Source organism: Sciurus vulgaris (genome assembly GCF_902686455.1).
Source record: "Sciurus vulgaris genome assembly, chromosome: 18".
Taxonomy (NCBI): Eukaryota; Metazoa; Chordata; class Mammalia; order Rodentia; family Sciuridae; genus Sciurus; species Sciurus vulgaris.
The window spans coordinates 24,237,978-24,254,287 of record NC_136479.1 but is presented as its reverse complement, the minus strand read 5'-3'; positions in this window follow the sequence as shown (position 1 = coordinate 24,254,287).

Below are 16,310 nucleotides of genomic sequence, written 5' to 3'. Positions count from 1 at the left end.
GAAAACACCAATAATGTTTAAGTATGATACCCCATGGAATTTTAGGAGTTAAAAGTACTCGATGTTATTTAACAATTAGCATTTTAACTTTGTAAATTAATCAGATGTCTCTACACATTAGAGTAATCCCATACATGTTAACTCTAATTCACTTATTCTGTAAAAACCAAGATATCAGACAATTGTCCTGTACAGTATTTGCTGTCTCTTCCCTGTTGAAGAAAAGTCCTAGAAACAATTGATATTAGACATTTTATTAACATCAATATTTTATTAGCTTGACCACCTAGAGACTTGCAAGTTATTTTCAAAGACATTTTACTCTTATTAGTTTACCCAATTTGAACCTTTTTTAAATCACGTGAATTAAAAGTATCTGGATCCATTTTTAAATTTTAATTTTAGGAGCGCTCAGTTTTGATACAGACAAAACATGACATCAGACAGCACAACATACAAATAACACAAAATCAAGCCCTTGTAACTTTATAGGTGAATCTCCATTGCAGTGTAACAGATGTTCAAAAACTCTAGTTGAATAAAAAATAGAACTGATCAAAAAATCATGAGCTTAAAAAAAACATATAATTAAAAAAACCAAGAGTCCTGGAAAAAAATCATATGGCCGTTAATTACTTTAGTAAAGTACCATAAAATTTACTTTGCTGGAGTGTTAAAGACTCTTTTTACCTTTTCTTTCCCTGGGTTTGAGACCGGTCTCCTACTGAGCCTTTAGGCTTCTTTTATTTATATTTCAATGCAAGCCTGGACTGAGATCTGGAAGGATCTAACAGGTTTTAACAGAAACTCTGTGTCTAAGGCATTTTAGCCATCTCATCCGGACAGGTTGGATGTTAAAATTATGAGACCTTATTTTTCATTACTTTTGAGACTGAAGCTACTTTGCTAAGTTACCCTTCAGGGCTGTCAGGAGGGAGAGTCCAGAGAAGGAACCTTTGGGGTCCACCCGAGTGTAGCCCGGGCCGAGAACCCCACAGTTGTTCCAACCCTTCCTCCACCTCCGCCACAAACACACAACAGAACCAGAACCAGACGGGCGCCAATCTCTGATCCACCAATTGAACCCCATCAGCGCCCTTACCAAAGGAGACTACCAGGAGTCCCTGGCTCTCCTTCCACCCTTAGGGCGTCCCCCAGGGCTGCAACCTGTGGCCCCCCAGGCACATCTACCGGCCACTGTCCGGCCACTCTCATGAGTCACCGAATGGCTGCCACCGAAACCGAAAGCGCGCTCACAGAACCAGACCAACTAACAAAACACAAGACAAAGACAACTTCGGGGTACCCCTTCTTACCTCCAAGGTCGACTCCGCGGATGAGGGGGGGCCGTCTTATCCCGGACGAGCCCCCAAATGTAAGGCCCCCCAAAAAGGAAACCCCAACTCTGTCCCATGGATCCACGGCAACCCCAATCAACCGCAGGAGGCGTCACTTGATGCAAACCGCAAGAGGTGTTTATTCCAGCGCGCTGGGACCCAACTCCAGGAGTCGAGTCCCTAGCAGAAAATCTTGTAGGTTTATAAAGGCAGAAACCACACATCGGGAGGGGTCGCACATGAAAGGGAAAAGGGGGACAAAGCTGCCGGGAAATTTCAAAGGGGGTCTGGGTTTGCTGATAACATACAACATGTTTCACAATGTTTTACAACAGGGCGTAGATTCTGGTCAATAGTTTCTGGTAATCATTCTGTTTGAGCACTATCTGGCTATCTGGCTCAATTTACCCTTTTATTCTCTGTTTGGGGCTGTTTCTTGGAACAGCTTTAAGGGCTTTGTTCCCATTCCTGGGAGGGTGACCTTAGGGAGTTGAGATGACTGGGAGGGTGACCTTAAGGGAGTTAAGATAACTGGGAGGGTGACCTCAGACAGCTTAAAAAAATGTCCATTCTTTCACACGGTCCTTAACAAAAGCTATCAACTTATTGAAAATGTAGGGGCCAAAGGTTAGGAGCATGAGGAAAATAATAAGCAGCCCCAGCAAGGTAGAAATTAAAGTAGTCAACCAAGGAGAGGAGTTAAACCATGACTCAAAAGGAGCCCTGCTGTGCTTCCCCTTCCTTCTTTCATTTTGCGAGCCCCTCCCTAACCTTAGCCATAGATTCTTTAACTACTCCTGAATGGTCGACATAAAAGCAACCCTCTTCGCCTAGGGCCACGCATAATCCTCCTTGCTGCAGGAGAATCAAATCTAATCCCCTCCTGTTTTGCATCACCACTTCCGCTAGGGAGGTGAGGGACTCTTGAAGGTGTGAGATGGAGGTTTCCAGTCTCTCAATATCCAAATCAATAGCCACTCTTAAACTAGAGTAATGTTGGCTCTGAGTTATTAAGGAAGCTGTTCCTGTCCCAGCTCCAATGAGTCCCATACCTAGAACCATACTTAGGGTTAGGGCCAAAAGAGGTTCCCTCTTGGCCCTCAGGGGGTCCCCTCTTAGTTGCTGATAGAAGTCCTCATCTGAATGGTACAACAGCCTGGGAACTAGCGTAAGGAGAACACAAAAACCCTGGGAGTTACTGATTACCCCCGGTGTGGGCACATGGCGTGGGTCCTGTAGAACAGGCCCACCAAGCATCCTGCTGGGGGATTAGGTATTGACTCGAGTTGCCCAGCGGCATCGTTAAATTGCATAAGGGCTGGTGTGATTCGGGGATATGGCCTACACAGAGCCCTTGTCCGGTAACATGTTGTAAGGTAAGGGTTCCTTTGTTTGAATCATGAGCCAAGAAGAAACTGGAAATCTCACCCTTTTGTTACTCCCACAACTTTCTCTCTCCAGATTAATTTCTGGAGTATAGGAAAGGCATCAATATTTGTATGTTGATTTTGCATGCTGCCACTTGTTGAAATTTTAAAATCAAATCAACAAGTCTTCTTGTGGAGTGTTTTTGGTCTTCTAAACATAGGATCATTTCATCTGTGAACAGATAATTTCAATTATTCTTTTCCTATTCACATACCTTTAATTTCCTTCCCTTGCTTAATTACCCAGCAAGAAATTTAATTATTATATTGAATAGGAGAGGCGAGAGTGAACATTCTTTTCTTGTTTCTGATTTTTGGGACAATGGTTTCAGTTTTTCTCCATTCAGTGCAACGTTAGCTTTGTTTTCGTCATATAGCCTCCAAATGTGCATCTAAATTACTTGTATTTCTAATTTATTCAGTGTCTTTAACATAAATGGGTGCTAGATTTCACTGAATCCTGTTGCATCTATTTAAATGATCATGCGATCTTTGTTCTCAATACTTTTTATATGATGAATTACACTATTGTTTTGTGCACATTGCCCAACCTTCATCTTTGGGATATCCAATTTGATCAGTGTGCAAACTTTGTAATATGATTTTGATTTTGTATTGCCAATTCTTTATTTTTCATTGATATTCATTAGGAATATTGCCCTATCATTTTCTCTCATCAATGTGTCTCCATCTGCTTTTGGACTCACCTGCATAAAATGAATTTGGGAGCATTTGTTTGCTATTTCTGAAATAATTTAAAGAAAATTGTCAATAGTTCCTTAAAGACCTTGCAGAATGTAGCTGAGAATCCACATATTATCTTTTCTTTGTTGAAAGCCTTTTTTTTGCTTCAGTATTTTGACTTGATATTGATTTGCTTAGGTTTTCTACATCCAATTTGTTCAATTTGGGTAGGTCAAATGTTTTTAGAAATTGACCAGGACCTTTCAGATTTTCAAATTCATTGAAATATATTTTAGTCTAGTTCTGATAATTTTGTTTGATAATATCTCTGATGATAACTGCTATTTTATCTCTAATATTGTTGATTAGAGTTTTCTCTCCTTATTTTTGTTAATTTGTCTAAATGCTTATCAGTCTTGTTTTGTCTTTTCCAAGAATCACCTGTTTCACAGAGCCTTTGTAATTTTTAAAATTTTGCTTTATTAATTTTAGTCCTTATCATAAATATTTCCTAATTTCTGTCAGTATTGGAATTTCTTTTTATAGATTAATTAATGCCTTGAGATACAGCATTTTATTTGTGTGAGATCTTTCTTTGTGCTTTAATTCTTTTTGAATGATGTCACTCAATGCTCTAAACTTTCTTTTATTAACAGCCTTTATAGTTTTCCACAGATTTTTGTACTTTATATCACTATTCTTGTTTGGTACAAATAATTTTTCAATATTTCCCCTAATTTCTTGTATTATCTTTTCCTTGTACAAAAGTGTGATTTTTCTATGTTCATGCTTTTATGTGGTTTCTGTAATTTTTCCAGATGTTGATACCTAATTTCACTCATTATGAGCTTAAAAGATGCAGGAGATTGTTGTGATTTTAATTTTTTTTTTTACATTTACAAAGACTTGCTTTGTTAACTAAGATATGGTCAGATTTGGAGATGCTTTCAGGAATAGTTAAGAATAATGTGAATTCAACTTTTGTGTGAAATGATGCATAGATGTGTTTTAGGTTCATTTGAATCATATTTTTATGCTGTCTCACATTTACAGATTTCATTTCTGGTTGAAATATATTTTCATCAGATTGATGCTCAAACTACCTCATAATACTGCATTAGGGCCTCCCTGATTCATGTTTTCCAGAAGGGCATTTCTTTATGTAAGTAGGTGCAACAATATTTGAAAGAGAAATAATTATTATAATTGTATCTTCTTGTTGGATTACTCTTTTTTGGTATTAAATTTCTTTCATTTTATTATTTGTGATCCATTTTAAGCTTAAAAAAGCCATTTTGAATAGAATAGTCTCTCCTGCTTATTTATTGGAGACCATTTGTATAGATCATAATATTCCATTATTTTATTTTCAACCTGTGAAAACCTTTGTCTTTGAGATACATGTCTTTCAAATGGGAAATAGTTAAATCTTGTTTTCAAATACACTCTGCCAGAAATAGTCTTTAATTTGGGAATGGAGATTATTTGCACCCAGTTTCATTGTGTAGAGATATTTATTATTTCCTTCTATTTTTATTTGTTTCATATATTTAATTTGAATTTATTATCATTTTCTTAATTCATCTTCTAGTGAGCTTCACTTAGGAGCTCTGTGGTTTGATTTTTATTTCTGTGTTTAGTACAGCCTTATATCTTTTTGTAGTGCTCATTCATTGGGCATGTATTCTTTCAGTTTAACATTATCTTTGAAAGTTTTATTACATCTTTGATTCTGAAGGACAACTTTTCTGAATATAGCAATTTTAGTTGGCATATATTTTCTTTCTTTGCTTAAAATAGTTTTTTCCAACCACTTCTTTATGTTAGAATCTACACTGAGAAATAAGAAAATAAGATGCTCTGACATTTTGTTTGGAGACTTTCAATATTCTATTTTTAATTTGTATGTTACATATTTGGTTGACAACGGACCCACAATTGAAAATGGATTGGCAACAATGGAAAAAGGCCCAAGCAAGCACTGTGGTAACAAGGCAATTCTGTGCATGAACCAAGGAAGGAAGATAAACTCCCTTCATGGTCAAGACATCCCAGAGGTTATGTGAGTGTAACAGATATGTCCAAGACATGAAACAAATGTGGGGGTACCTGATCTACTCTTCTGGTAGCTGCAAGAAACCTGGCCAGAGAAGGAGAAATTTTCTTTGCAAGATGTGCAAGAAACTTCCAGTATGGGGTGTACAACCACTTCTTAGAAACACAAGACCACCCCAGGAGAGCAGAATGGAAATAAAAGTTCTAATCTAGAGAAAGAGGATGTCATCAGTGAGAGAGACAGCCAAATGCCTCCAGAAAGTCCTATGGGCCTTATGTTAAAATATTGGCAAGGTAGTCCTTGGATGAAAGGGAAAAATAAACTACAAATGATAAAATACTGTTGTTTTATTTGGACTCCTTGGGCTCACAGGGAGTTTGGGGTGCATAAGAAATCTCCATTAAAAATTCTAGGCATAGGGACAAGGAAAGAAAATAGAAACATCCCATACAAGTTCTCCTTTCCTTCAGAACATTTTTGGAGGAATTTGTGGATTCCAGCATTCTTTAATATTTTGTTCTGATTCAAGAGTAACTCTTGACTACTCTAGAGAAGAAAATAAATCTTCTCCTCTAGAGTTCTAAGCAGCAGAAAATAAACAGTGGTGGCGTTGGTGGGAGTAAATTTGTTCCTATGGCAGATGAGTGGCCACTTGAATCTTTCATCTCACTATTCAACTTGGCTTACAGACTTTGCTTCAAACATTACGCAAAACACAGGCTTTTCCTATGTCTGAGTCATACTGCATTTATCTGTGACAGGCTTTATATTAGTTTCCAAAAGATTAAATCTGATAACTCTTTTATCTTCTATCTGTAGTTATATAATACCAGGTAAAGAGCTACGTATTTATTTATCAAAGATATCTCATGGATTTATAAAAAATATTGGATTATAATGCATTTCAGTTTATGTGACTTAAATTGGTTAAATACATATTAGTAAAGATGCCTTTAAGATTATTAACACGCCAGATATGGTGGAAGTACACATGTATTGTACTCAGCTCATAATGCTGAGGTATGTAGATTGCAAGTTCAAAGCTTGTCTCAGCAACCTAGTGATATTATAATCAAATTAGGGAGACCCTGTCTCAAAAGAAAAATTAAAAATGTGCTGGAGATGTGGCTCAGTGTTATGGTTTGGATGTGAGGTGTCCCCCAAATGTTCACATGTGAGATACTGCAAGAAGGTTCAGAGGAGAAAGATTGGGTTGTGAAGGTCTTGAGCTAATCACTTAATTAATCCTTGATGAGATTAACTGAGTAGTAACTGGCGACAGGTGGGGTGTGACTGGAAGAAGTGGTTAATTGGGGGTCATGACTGTGGGGTATATATTTTGTGTCTCCAGAGTGTAGTTTCCCTCTCTCTGCTTCCTGATCATCACGTGAGCTGATTCCCTTTGCCACAGTCTTGAGCCATGCTTTTCTGCCTCACCTGGAACCCTGAGAAATGAAGCCAGCATTCTATAGATTAAGACCTCTAATATTGTGAGCCCCCAAATAGACCTTTTCCCTTTATAATTGTTCTGGTTGGGTCTTTTAGTCACAGCACCAAAAACAAAAAACAACAACAACAACAACAACAAATCCAAAACTGACTAATTCAGTCAGTTCTCAAGTTCCCCTGAGTTTAATATCTGGAAAATGAAAAAAAAAAAAAAAGCTCATTCACCCACAGGTTTTCTAGATAGTCAGCCAATCAAGAAAGCATTGATTTCTATAAAATGTTTAAAGTCCAATGTCACTGCTTTTAAGAATTTTTCTCCTGCAGGAATAGTGAACTTACAGTGTGAACTAGATTTGTTTGATACCTTCATTTCCATGAAAAACATAAGTCAGAAAAAAGTAAATTATTTTGAACATATATCAATTTTCATAAATTTGTTTCTTAAAAGAGACATCTGACTCACGTGCAAAGTTAAAATATTAAAGCATCAATGCTAAGTATCAATCCAAGTACTCTCAGCTTCCTGAATTATATGAGGCAATATATATTTGGTTCTATTAATTATGTTATTATAAATGGGCCAATGAAAATATATGAGTTTAAGAGTGCTTGTTTTATGGTCTTAAACTAAAAGCAAGGAGTACAAAAAGATCCAGCATGTTTATATTAAAGAACTATAAAAGAGTAAAGTATTTTATCTTATGATAGAGGTGTAACTTGTATAAATTAAGAAATTTCATAAGGTTTGTTTCAGAACAGAAATTTAATAAAGAGTCAGAAACTAGAAAAGTGATATAAGAAAGTTTTAGTATGGAAATATATTTTAGTATGGAAAATTAGAAGGAATTAACAGTGTTTCTGTTCTGGGTTAGACCCTATTTTGCAAGACAGTGAAAATGATATGAGTGATTTAATAGGTTGTACAAGGCTTGTAGAGTTGCAATGTCAAAAAAATTTGAGTGTGATAAAGTTGGTTACAATTGGCATAGTCATTTAAGTTTACTTAAGATTTTATTCCTGAGGTGAAATATTAATGTACTTATATAGGTCAGAATTTATTTTCTATGTGTTGAAATAACAAGGGTTTCTTAAAACATGGGCCTGATTACATCAAGATAATTTCTTTTGTCTGTGTGGTTTATTTGTTCATGGTACTAGTCTTCAAGACTTAGGGTTTATACCTCTTTTAGAGTCCTTTAAATGATTGCCTTATAGTTACGGTTAAGCAAGCAATTGTTATTTTGGGTTATTTAAATATATTTGACACCCAAATATATGTGATTGGAGATATGTGTAAAACTGAGAACTATATAAGCTGTGTATAAGTTTTATAAAAAAACTTCCAAAGCGAAAGTTGTATAGGTTTATTACACTCAAGGTAACCAATAAATGCTTTGTATATACATTGTACCTGACAAAAAAAAAAAAAGGCCATGGTGCCATTTCAAAACCTACCTTTATCAGATAATGTCTTTTTTTATCAACATGTTTCTGAAACATAAGAGATTCAAAGTTGATATAAGAACATTGGTATAATATATAATACTTATTTTTCTTTACACTGGGATGGAAATTGAAATGTATTTTTGGAAGGCAATGAGGAGAACCTGGTTTGTCTAAAGGTTGATAATTTGAAACATGGAAAGATTTTGCCACATTTTCTACAACAAAAATATGAGGAGCACTCTTAGGGATAATTCAATGCATGTTTCAGATATAATGTTTTCTTGTATTAACTGAAATTCATATTAACTCAGCAAACAATATATATGAGAACAGTGTAAAATGACATTTAAGAAAGAGGCAAAAATCAACTGCAGAAATGAAGCACTTTACCTAAGATGTGTCAAGAACCCAGCCTCAAATGGGATAAGAGTCTGCCTCTTACCTTATTCCATAACAAGATGTCTCCAAAGTAGGCCAGAATAAAGCTCATAGAAAGATATGTTAAAAGATAGATATTTTGGTGTCAAGTTGACTGTGATCTCAAAGCATTTTTTCTTGATTTATCACCATTGTACAAACTATTTTTACTTTGTTAATTTCATTTTGTGTTTTCCTTGTAAAACTTTTTATCTGTTGTCTGTTTTTGTGGAAAGAAATCTTCAATAACCTGAGTTAATTTGAGACAATAAACCATAACTTATAGGAGAGATGAGATATAATGCTGACTTCCAACACTGGTTATGACCCCAATAAAATGGAATGAGTATCTGTAAATATTAAAATGAAATTGCAATTACAAGAAAAAAATTAAAGCATAATACTCCTTCTTAAAGACTATAGAAACTGGCCTGTTTGATATTTAAAACCCAAAACTTGGAAACCAAAGTTATGCAATTGAAATTCACAGTGAAATCTCCTCTGGATGTGTTGCTCCTTCTTGCCCAGAGTTAAGCCCTCTGAAATTCTGAGGTTTTTCATTTTTACGATTTTTATGTAGTTTTATTACATATGTATATATCTGCAAGTGAAATTTGGTATGTATTTTTGGCACATTTTCATGTATGGGTGCCTGACTACCTCATGGAAAAGGAAGAAGGAAAAAGCACATGAGAATAAATTAACATTCCTATCTCAACAGTGGGATCACTCTTACATATCTCCTTGTAATTCGTAATCTTTTTCAGACAGTCACTCTTTTTACCTCTCTAAAGATGTTCCCAGTTTTCTACTGTAGGGACTAATAACAAAATTTGTAGAATACATGTAAAATCTACTTATTCATTTGTTTTTATTTGTTCAAATGACATTAATAATTGTGAATATTCATTAGGTGCAATTGTGGTATACGTATATGATTTATATATATGATATATATATACATATATATAAATTAATATAGATTATATATAATCAACTTCTTTTCCTCCCTAGTTGATTTAGTGATGAATCCTATTTAGATCTTGGTCTGATTTTGTATTATGAATGTTAAGCATGCGTACGTTTTTTTCTCATTGTTCATAGATGTAGAAGGAAAGTCAAAGGTGATTTACTCTCCATGTGTTAATTGTTTCTGGCCCCTTGGATAAATGAGACTGTGCTAGGATCTCCCTCTAGAAACTTTGAGGCTGAATTCAAGGAGATTTTGTGCTGTCCCTCACTGAGCCACTCCCCTGTGGCAGTCACTGCATGGCTGACTAGTGGGTAAATAGATGAGCTTGCTGCTGTTCAAGCGTTCTTCTTTGGTGGAGGAGAGAAGAATATGTTGTGAAATTGTTCATCTCATGAGTTTCACTGAAATTTTGGGAAGTGGAGACATCTGACTGCAAATGTAAGGTTCATTTGACAGACAGACTTGCCCTTTTCCTGTGCATTTATAATGCATTTGCACCTGTCCTATTGGGGTTGTCATGTGGATAAATACATACACTAGTTCTAAGACCACACTAGTACCTAGTTCTTTGGTTACAGCTCTTCCCATTTCTACTTTGCACTACTTTTCTGTAGGAATGCCTGGAGACATTACAGTGGGTAGGATTCAGGCCAATGAGAGATGCATAGTAATTTCAATGAATAAATGCTTCTGTATTTTGTTTCAAATTTCAAATCCAGAAATAGAGCTATTTGGATAAAAAGTAAAACAAATATGTGTACAGATTCATAATAGTAAAATATATCATATATTTTAAAAAATTATTGTATTTAATCATGTGGGGAAAATGATGCAGATAGAAAAATGGAACTGACTGTGTAACCCAAGCCCATCCTACAGAGCTTTCTGGTTGTCTGTGTATAAAAGGGGACATTGCCTGCATAAAGAGATATTGTTTCCAGACAGAAAGCAAAATCTATCATTATTGTGAAGAGAAAGCTCTATGTGAGAAGGTAAAAAAGATGTATCTTTATCCTTTGAAACTTCTGAATAGACAACTGGAGATACACTGAAAAGAGGTTCCTCTCCAATTACGATCTTTTGAATGCAATTTTTCCTTGAATATAGGCATTTATCCAGGAAATATATTGCTATGATCACAGTTTTAATATTCAGCAAAAATTTCAGATATTTTCCCCCTTTCACTGGATGTTTCACTGTGTGGATGCCCAAAAATTTATCAGTATGGAAGAACTGATCCTTTATCATTTTCTATGACAAATAATAGTATAACTAACACCCTGCTAACACCATATATATATATGCACATATATACACACACAATACCACAAACTACTATGTACATATATACACATATGTAACTATATTTATAAGCATTTCTATTAACATAATTTTTATTTTTAATTTTTCTAATTAGTTATACATGACAGTGGAATCCATTTTGACACATCAAACAAATGGAGTATAATTTCTCATTCTTGTGGTTTTACATGATGTAGATCACAACAGTCATGTAGTCATATATGTACATAGGAAAATAATGTTAGAGTCATTCTACTATTCTTCCTACCCTATTACCCCTTTCACCCTTCACTCTCTTCTTAATCCAAAGTAACTCTTTTCTTTCCTAGCACACCCCTTATTGTGAATTAGCATCTGCATATCAGAGAAAATATCTGGCCTTTGGTTTTATGGGATTGACTTATTTCACTTAGCATGATATTCTCCAGCTCCATCCATTTATCAGCAAATGCCATAATCTCATTCTTCTTTAAGGCTAATATATCATTGTGTATATATACCACATTTTATTTATCTGGTCATCTGTTGAAGGGCATATAAGTTGGTTCCAAAGCTTAAATATTGTAAATTGAGCTGCTATAAACATTTATGTAACTGCATCACTGTAATATGCTGAATTTAAGTCTGTGTATAAACCTAGGAGTGGGATAGCTGAATCAAATGGAAGTTCCATTCCAAGTTCTTAGGAATCTCCATACTGCTTTCCATAATGGTTGCACCAATTAGCATTCCCACCAGCAAATATGTGAGTGTACCTTTTCCCCCACATCCTCACCAACATTTATTGTTATTTCTATTCTTGATAATTGCTATTCATATTGAGTGTAGTTTTGATTTGTATTCCTCTAATTGCTAGAGATGTTGAACATTTTTTATATATTTGCTAATTGATTGCATTTCTTCTTCTGTGACATGCCTCTTCAGTTCCTTAGTCTATTTGTTGATTGGGTTATTTGTTTTTTTGGTGTTAAGTTTTTGAGTTCTTTATATATCCTGGAGGTTAATTCTCTATCTGAGATGCATTTGGTAAGGATTTTCTGACATTAAGTAGATTCTTTCTTCACATCATTGATTGTTCCCTTTGCTGAGAAGAAGCTTTTAGTGTGATGCTATCCACATATTGATTCTTGATTTTTGCTTCTTGTGATATAGGAGTTCCCTTCTCTCTCACCCTGCACAAAACTCAACTAAAAGTGGATTAAAGACTTAGTTATAAGTTGACACAATACCCTCACTTTATTTTTATGTGGTGGTGAGGATCAAACCCAGTGCCTCATATATGTTAGTTGACACTCTACTGCTGAGCCAAAACCCCAACCCAACAGAATGATTTCTAAATGCTCTTACTCATTTACACATCTAATGTAGAAGCATGAGAATATATTTCTCCACACACAAGAGATAATACTGATCATCGTCAAATGCTGTTACTCATTTGTATTCATAACGTGAGGCATGAGAATACCTACTTCTCCACACGAGTGATTATAGGAATCATTGCTATCTTTTAGTGAAGGAATCTTACATCATTGTTCTCATGACTTGTTTCTGCTACCTTCTATTTTTCTAGCCTCAGGAAGTGAAATTGTAAATATTCATAACCCTGTGTTATTTGGAGTGTTTTGAAAGTCCTTGTTGTCAACTATGTATGTATGGCCTTTTCAGAGTTTATACTGTTAAGGGCACAGTTTATGGTAGAGTTCACACCAGTTTTTTTGTAGTGAAATAAATGTTCTACTTGAGTTCAGCAAATTACTTGGAGAATTCTCACAGGACAAGAGAGCTTGGTTTCTAAAGGATCATGTGTGTTTATGTGTGATGTATGTGTGTATGAGTATGTGTGCTGTGCATGTGCATGTGAGAGAAAGTGTGTTCGTGGTGTTTTGCATGCACACGTGGTGAGAAACACATTTCCCTAATCTTTTTTTTTTTTTCCTCCTCATGGCTTTGCATTTTGTTTGGTCTCCCTTCCTATATTCAGGTTCAGAAGTGAAGGAAGAGAATCCTCAGCATGGCATCTTTACAAACTGAGTCTTGTTGCCATCCTTCATTCCATCTTGAAGATCAATTTTTGAAAGTGTTGGTACAAATGGTGTGCACATTTGGTGCCCTCTAGTAAGTAGTGCCATCTTGACATTCATAAAGGTGGTGCTGCTTAGACTTCTCTAGGCCACAGAAGAGTAAGAAAGTAACAATACTGATAGTCTGTCACAGAGGATAGGCCTTGAACCCTGTAGTGGACCCATTAATCAAACAAATGCCTGCAGGTGGAGGTGATAAGGTGTAAATTGACTTTTACACAATTGAACAACCCAAGGGAATATGGATGGTGGGAGGAGAGTCATTGATTGGAGTTATACAGGATGTAGAATCATCAGGGTAGGATACAGTCACAGTATTATTTATATTCATCTTTATCAAATACTTGTGCATAAAAAAGCTTGGTAAGAAAAAGTTTGAGTGTTAACATGATACAACAGGAGCTCAAGCCAGTATTGTTTTCAATAGCATTCTTGCAATATAATTTGAAAATGATACACTTACACATTTACCCATTTTAAGGAAACAGGTTGGTGGTTTTTAGCATATTTATAGAGTTGAGCAACTGAGTTTTAGATATTTCCATCACCCTTAACTGTGGCATCATGCTCAGTATAGTTAAACACTGATCTTAACCTCAGCCCCAGGAAATGCATGTTTGTATCTCTGGATTTGCCTATTTCAGACATTTCATAAGAATGGAATCAAACAATGATTGGACTTTTGCATCTGGCTTCTTCACCTGTTTTCACAGTACATCCCTCTCATAACATATCAGTATTTCATTCCTTAATTGATGAAAAACATAGTACTCCAGTTTATTTATCCCTTCATCAAGAGGGAAACACATGGATACTTTTAACTTTTGGATGTTTTGAACAATGATGCTACATACATTCCTTTGGCCAGATTATATGTAGACATATGTTTTCATTTATCTTGGGTGTGTCCCTTGAAGTGAATTTGATGACACATATGATATCTCCCTGCTTAATGGTGGGAAGAACTGCCAGACTGCTTCCATGACGGGGCAGTTTTGAGGAGCACCAGCTTAGGCTGTTTTTATTTTCCAGATTAGACCATAGTTGTAGGTTTTAAGAGGAAATATCAGCTTGCCTATAACACTCCTTAAACATGGTGAATGTTCCTAAGATGAGCAAGTGCGGCAAACACAAACCGTAGAAAGGGAATCAGTACAAGGGCCAAGGATTCTCTGTATTCACAGGGAAAGCGGCATTATGGCAGGAAACAGTGACTATGTTGGACAGGCTAGCCATTTTCAGTATAAAGGCTAAAACTACAAAGAAGATTGTGCTGAGACTTGAGTGTGTTTGATCCTAAATGCAGATCTAGAGAATGCGTTTATTAAGAGATTCAAGCGTTTGAACTGGGAGTAGATAGAGTAAGAGAAAAGGGCCAGTGATAAGTTATTGTTTTGTTATGAAGATAATGAATATTTATTTTTACTTAAAAAAAAGAAGAAACATAGGAACACCAGAGATTTGAAGCACCTTCCCATCATATTCTATCTGGAGTACTGTTCACTTGGTTAGGGTGATGTCTGCTAAGTTTCTCCAGTGGACAGTGACACCGTGCTCCATCTGCTTACTGTCATCTTTGCAAGTGAGTTACTAAATCAGTTCTACCCTCAAGAGTTGGGATCAGAATTAACCTTCACCTCATGGAGGACAGGTTGCTGCATATTTTATTTGGAATTATTGGTTGAAGATAGTTTTTTTCCTCTTTGCCATTTCATTAGTATTCAGATATTTCTTTATATCACTTTGGATTTACATTTAGTTATTCTATGAATTGTGTCATTTCATTTTAAGGAAATACCAGCATCTTGGATTTTTTGATGCAGCCTGGAATGTGAGTTTCCAGGGAGATCAGAGCACTAAGATTCCTGGCAGCATCAGGACACAAAGCTTTAGTGAGACCAGGCTCCACTACTGAGCAGGCATTAATGCAGCTTCCCTGATTTATTTCAGTTTCCCACTTTCATGTAACCCAATCTAAACTGTGGATAAAAATAACAAATTATTTAAAGATTAAGATTAAAGGAGATACAGTTTAGGGTATCATTTGGTTATGTTAGTTTAAAAACTTACACTCTCCCCATCATCAGTCTTAGAGGAAACACCTGTTATTCTGATTCAGCCTTTGTCTGTCTGCCATCCTGGTGGCCCATCATCAACATGAAGTTGTGGGGGATACAACATTTTTCATCATTCTATTATCCCCCCATGGAGGCTCATTAGACCTTTCCCCCTCCTGCACTTTCTTTCCAGAATATGAAATTTTAATATCATGGATGGACTGTTAACTATGTGTTGTGGTTCTTTTGTAGACTCAAAAAACATTGTAATATGTGCCATCTCCATACCTCTGAGAACCCATTTGAAGTTTCTTTTGAGTAAAATCATCCCTGTTGAGAATGTATATTAACATTTCAATGAGAACAAACTATGGAACCGCATTCCTGCCCTTTACTTGATGTGTGGTGCTGGAATCCTTCCTTCACCTGTGTCAGTCTGAACTTGGTCATCTACTAATGGGGACACATCTTGCCCTCCTTATAGAACTGTAAGGGTCAGTGAGAAAGCCCCTTCAGAAAACAATGTGGAGTAAGATTCAGTCAATGTTTTTCCTGCCTTAATTTTCTCCTCTTCCAGAGAATTGATACAGTTACCTAAACCAGAGTATAGGTGCCCTACACACCACCTGGACGTAGTGGAAAGAAGGAGCACATTCTCACTCTTACATTGTGAATCCAGCTTTGGGGACAGTCCGAATATTACAGGAGGGCTGAGGAAGAGGATTAAGCCAGTTCCATTCCTTCCTCACCATTTTCTGTACCCTTATTTGATATTCTAATTTCATGTGGGGGAATATATATAGTATATAGTCTGAGGCAGTGTTCTACAATCAAGGTTTTATTATTCATGTATGTCAAGTCCAAGAGACCAGGAGACCTATGTCATCTATATAACTCAAAATTGCAAGGAGGAATGAGTGTCTCCTCATGCCACACAGGTCACACATGATGCAGATTAGACCAAGAAGTAGATGGAGCAGGAAGAACAAAAGGCAAGGACTTGTGCTGTGCTTCCCATGCAAAGTGACAGACATTGTAGTCTAAGTAGCTCATGATTTACACAAATAATTTTATCAGATTC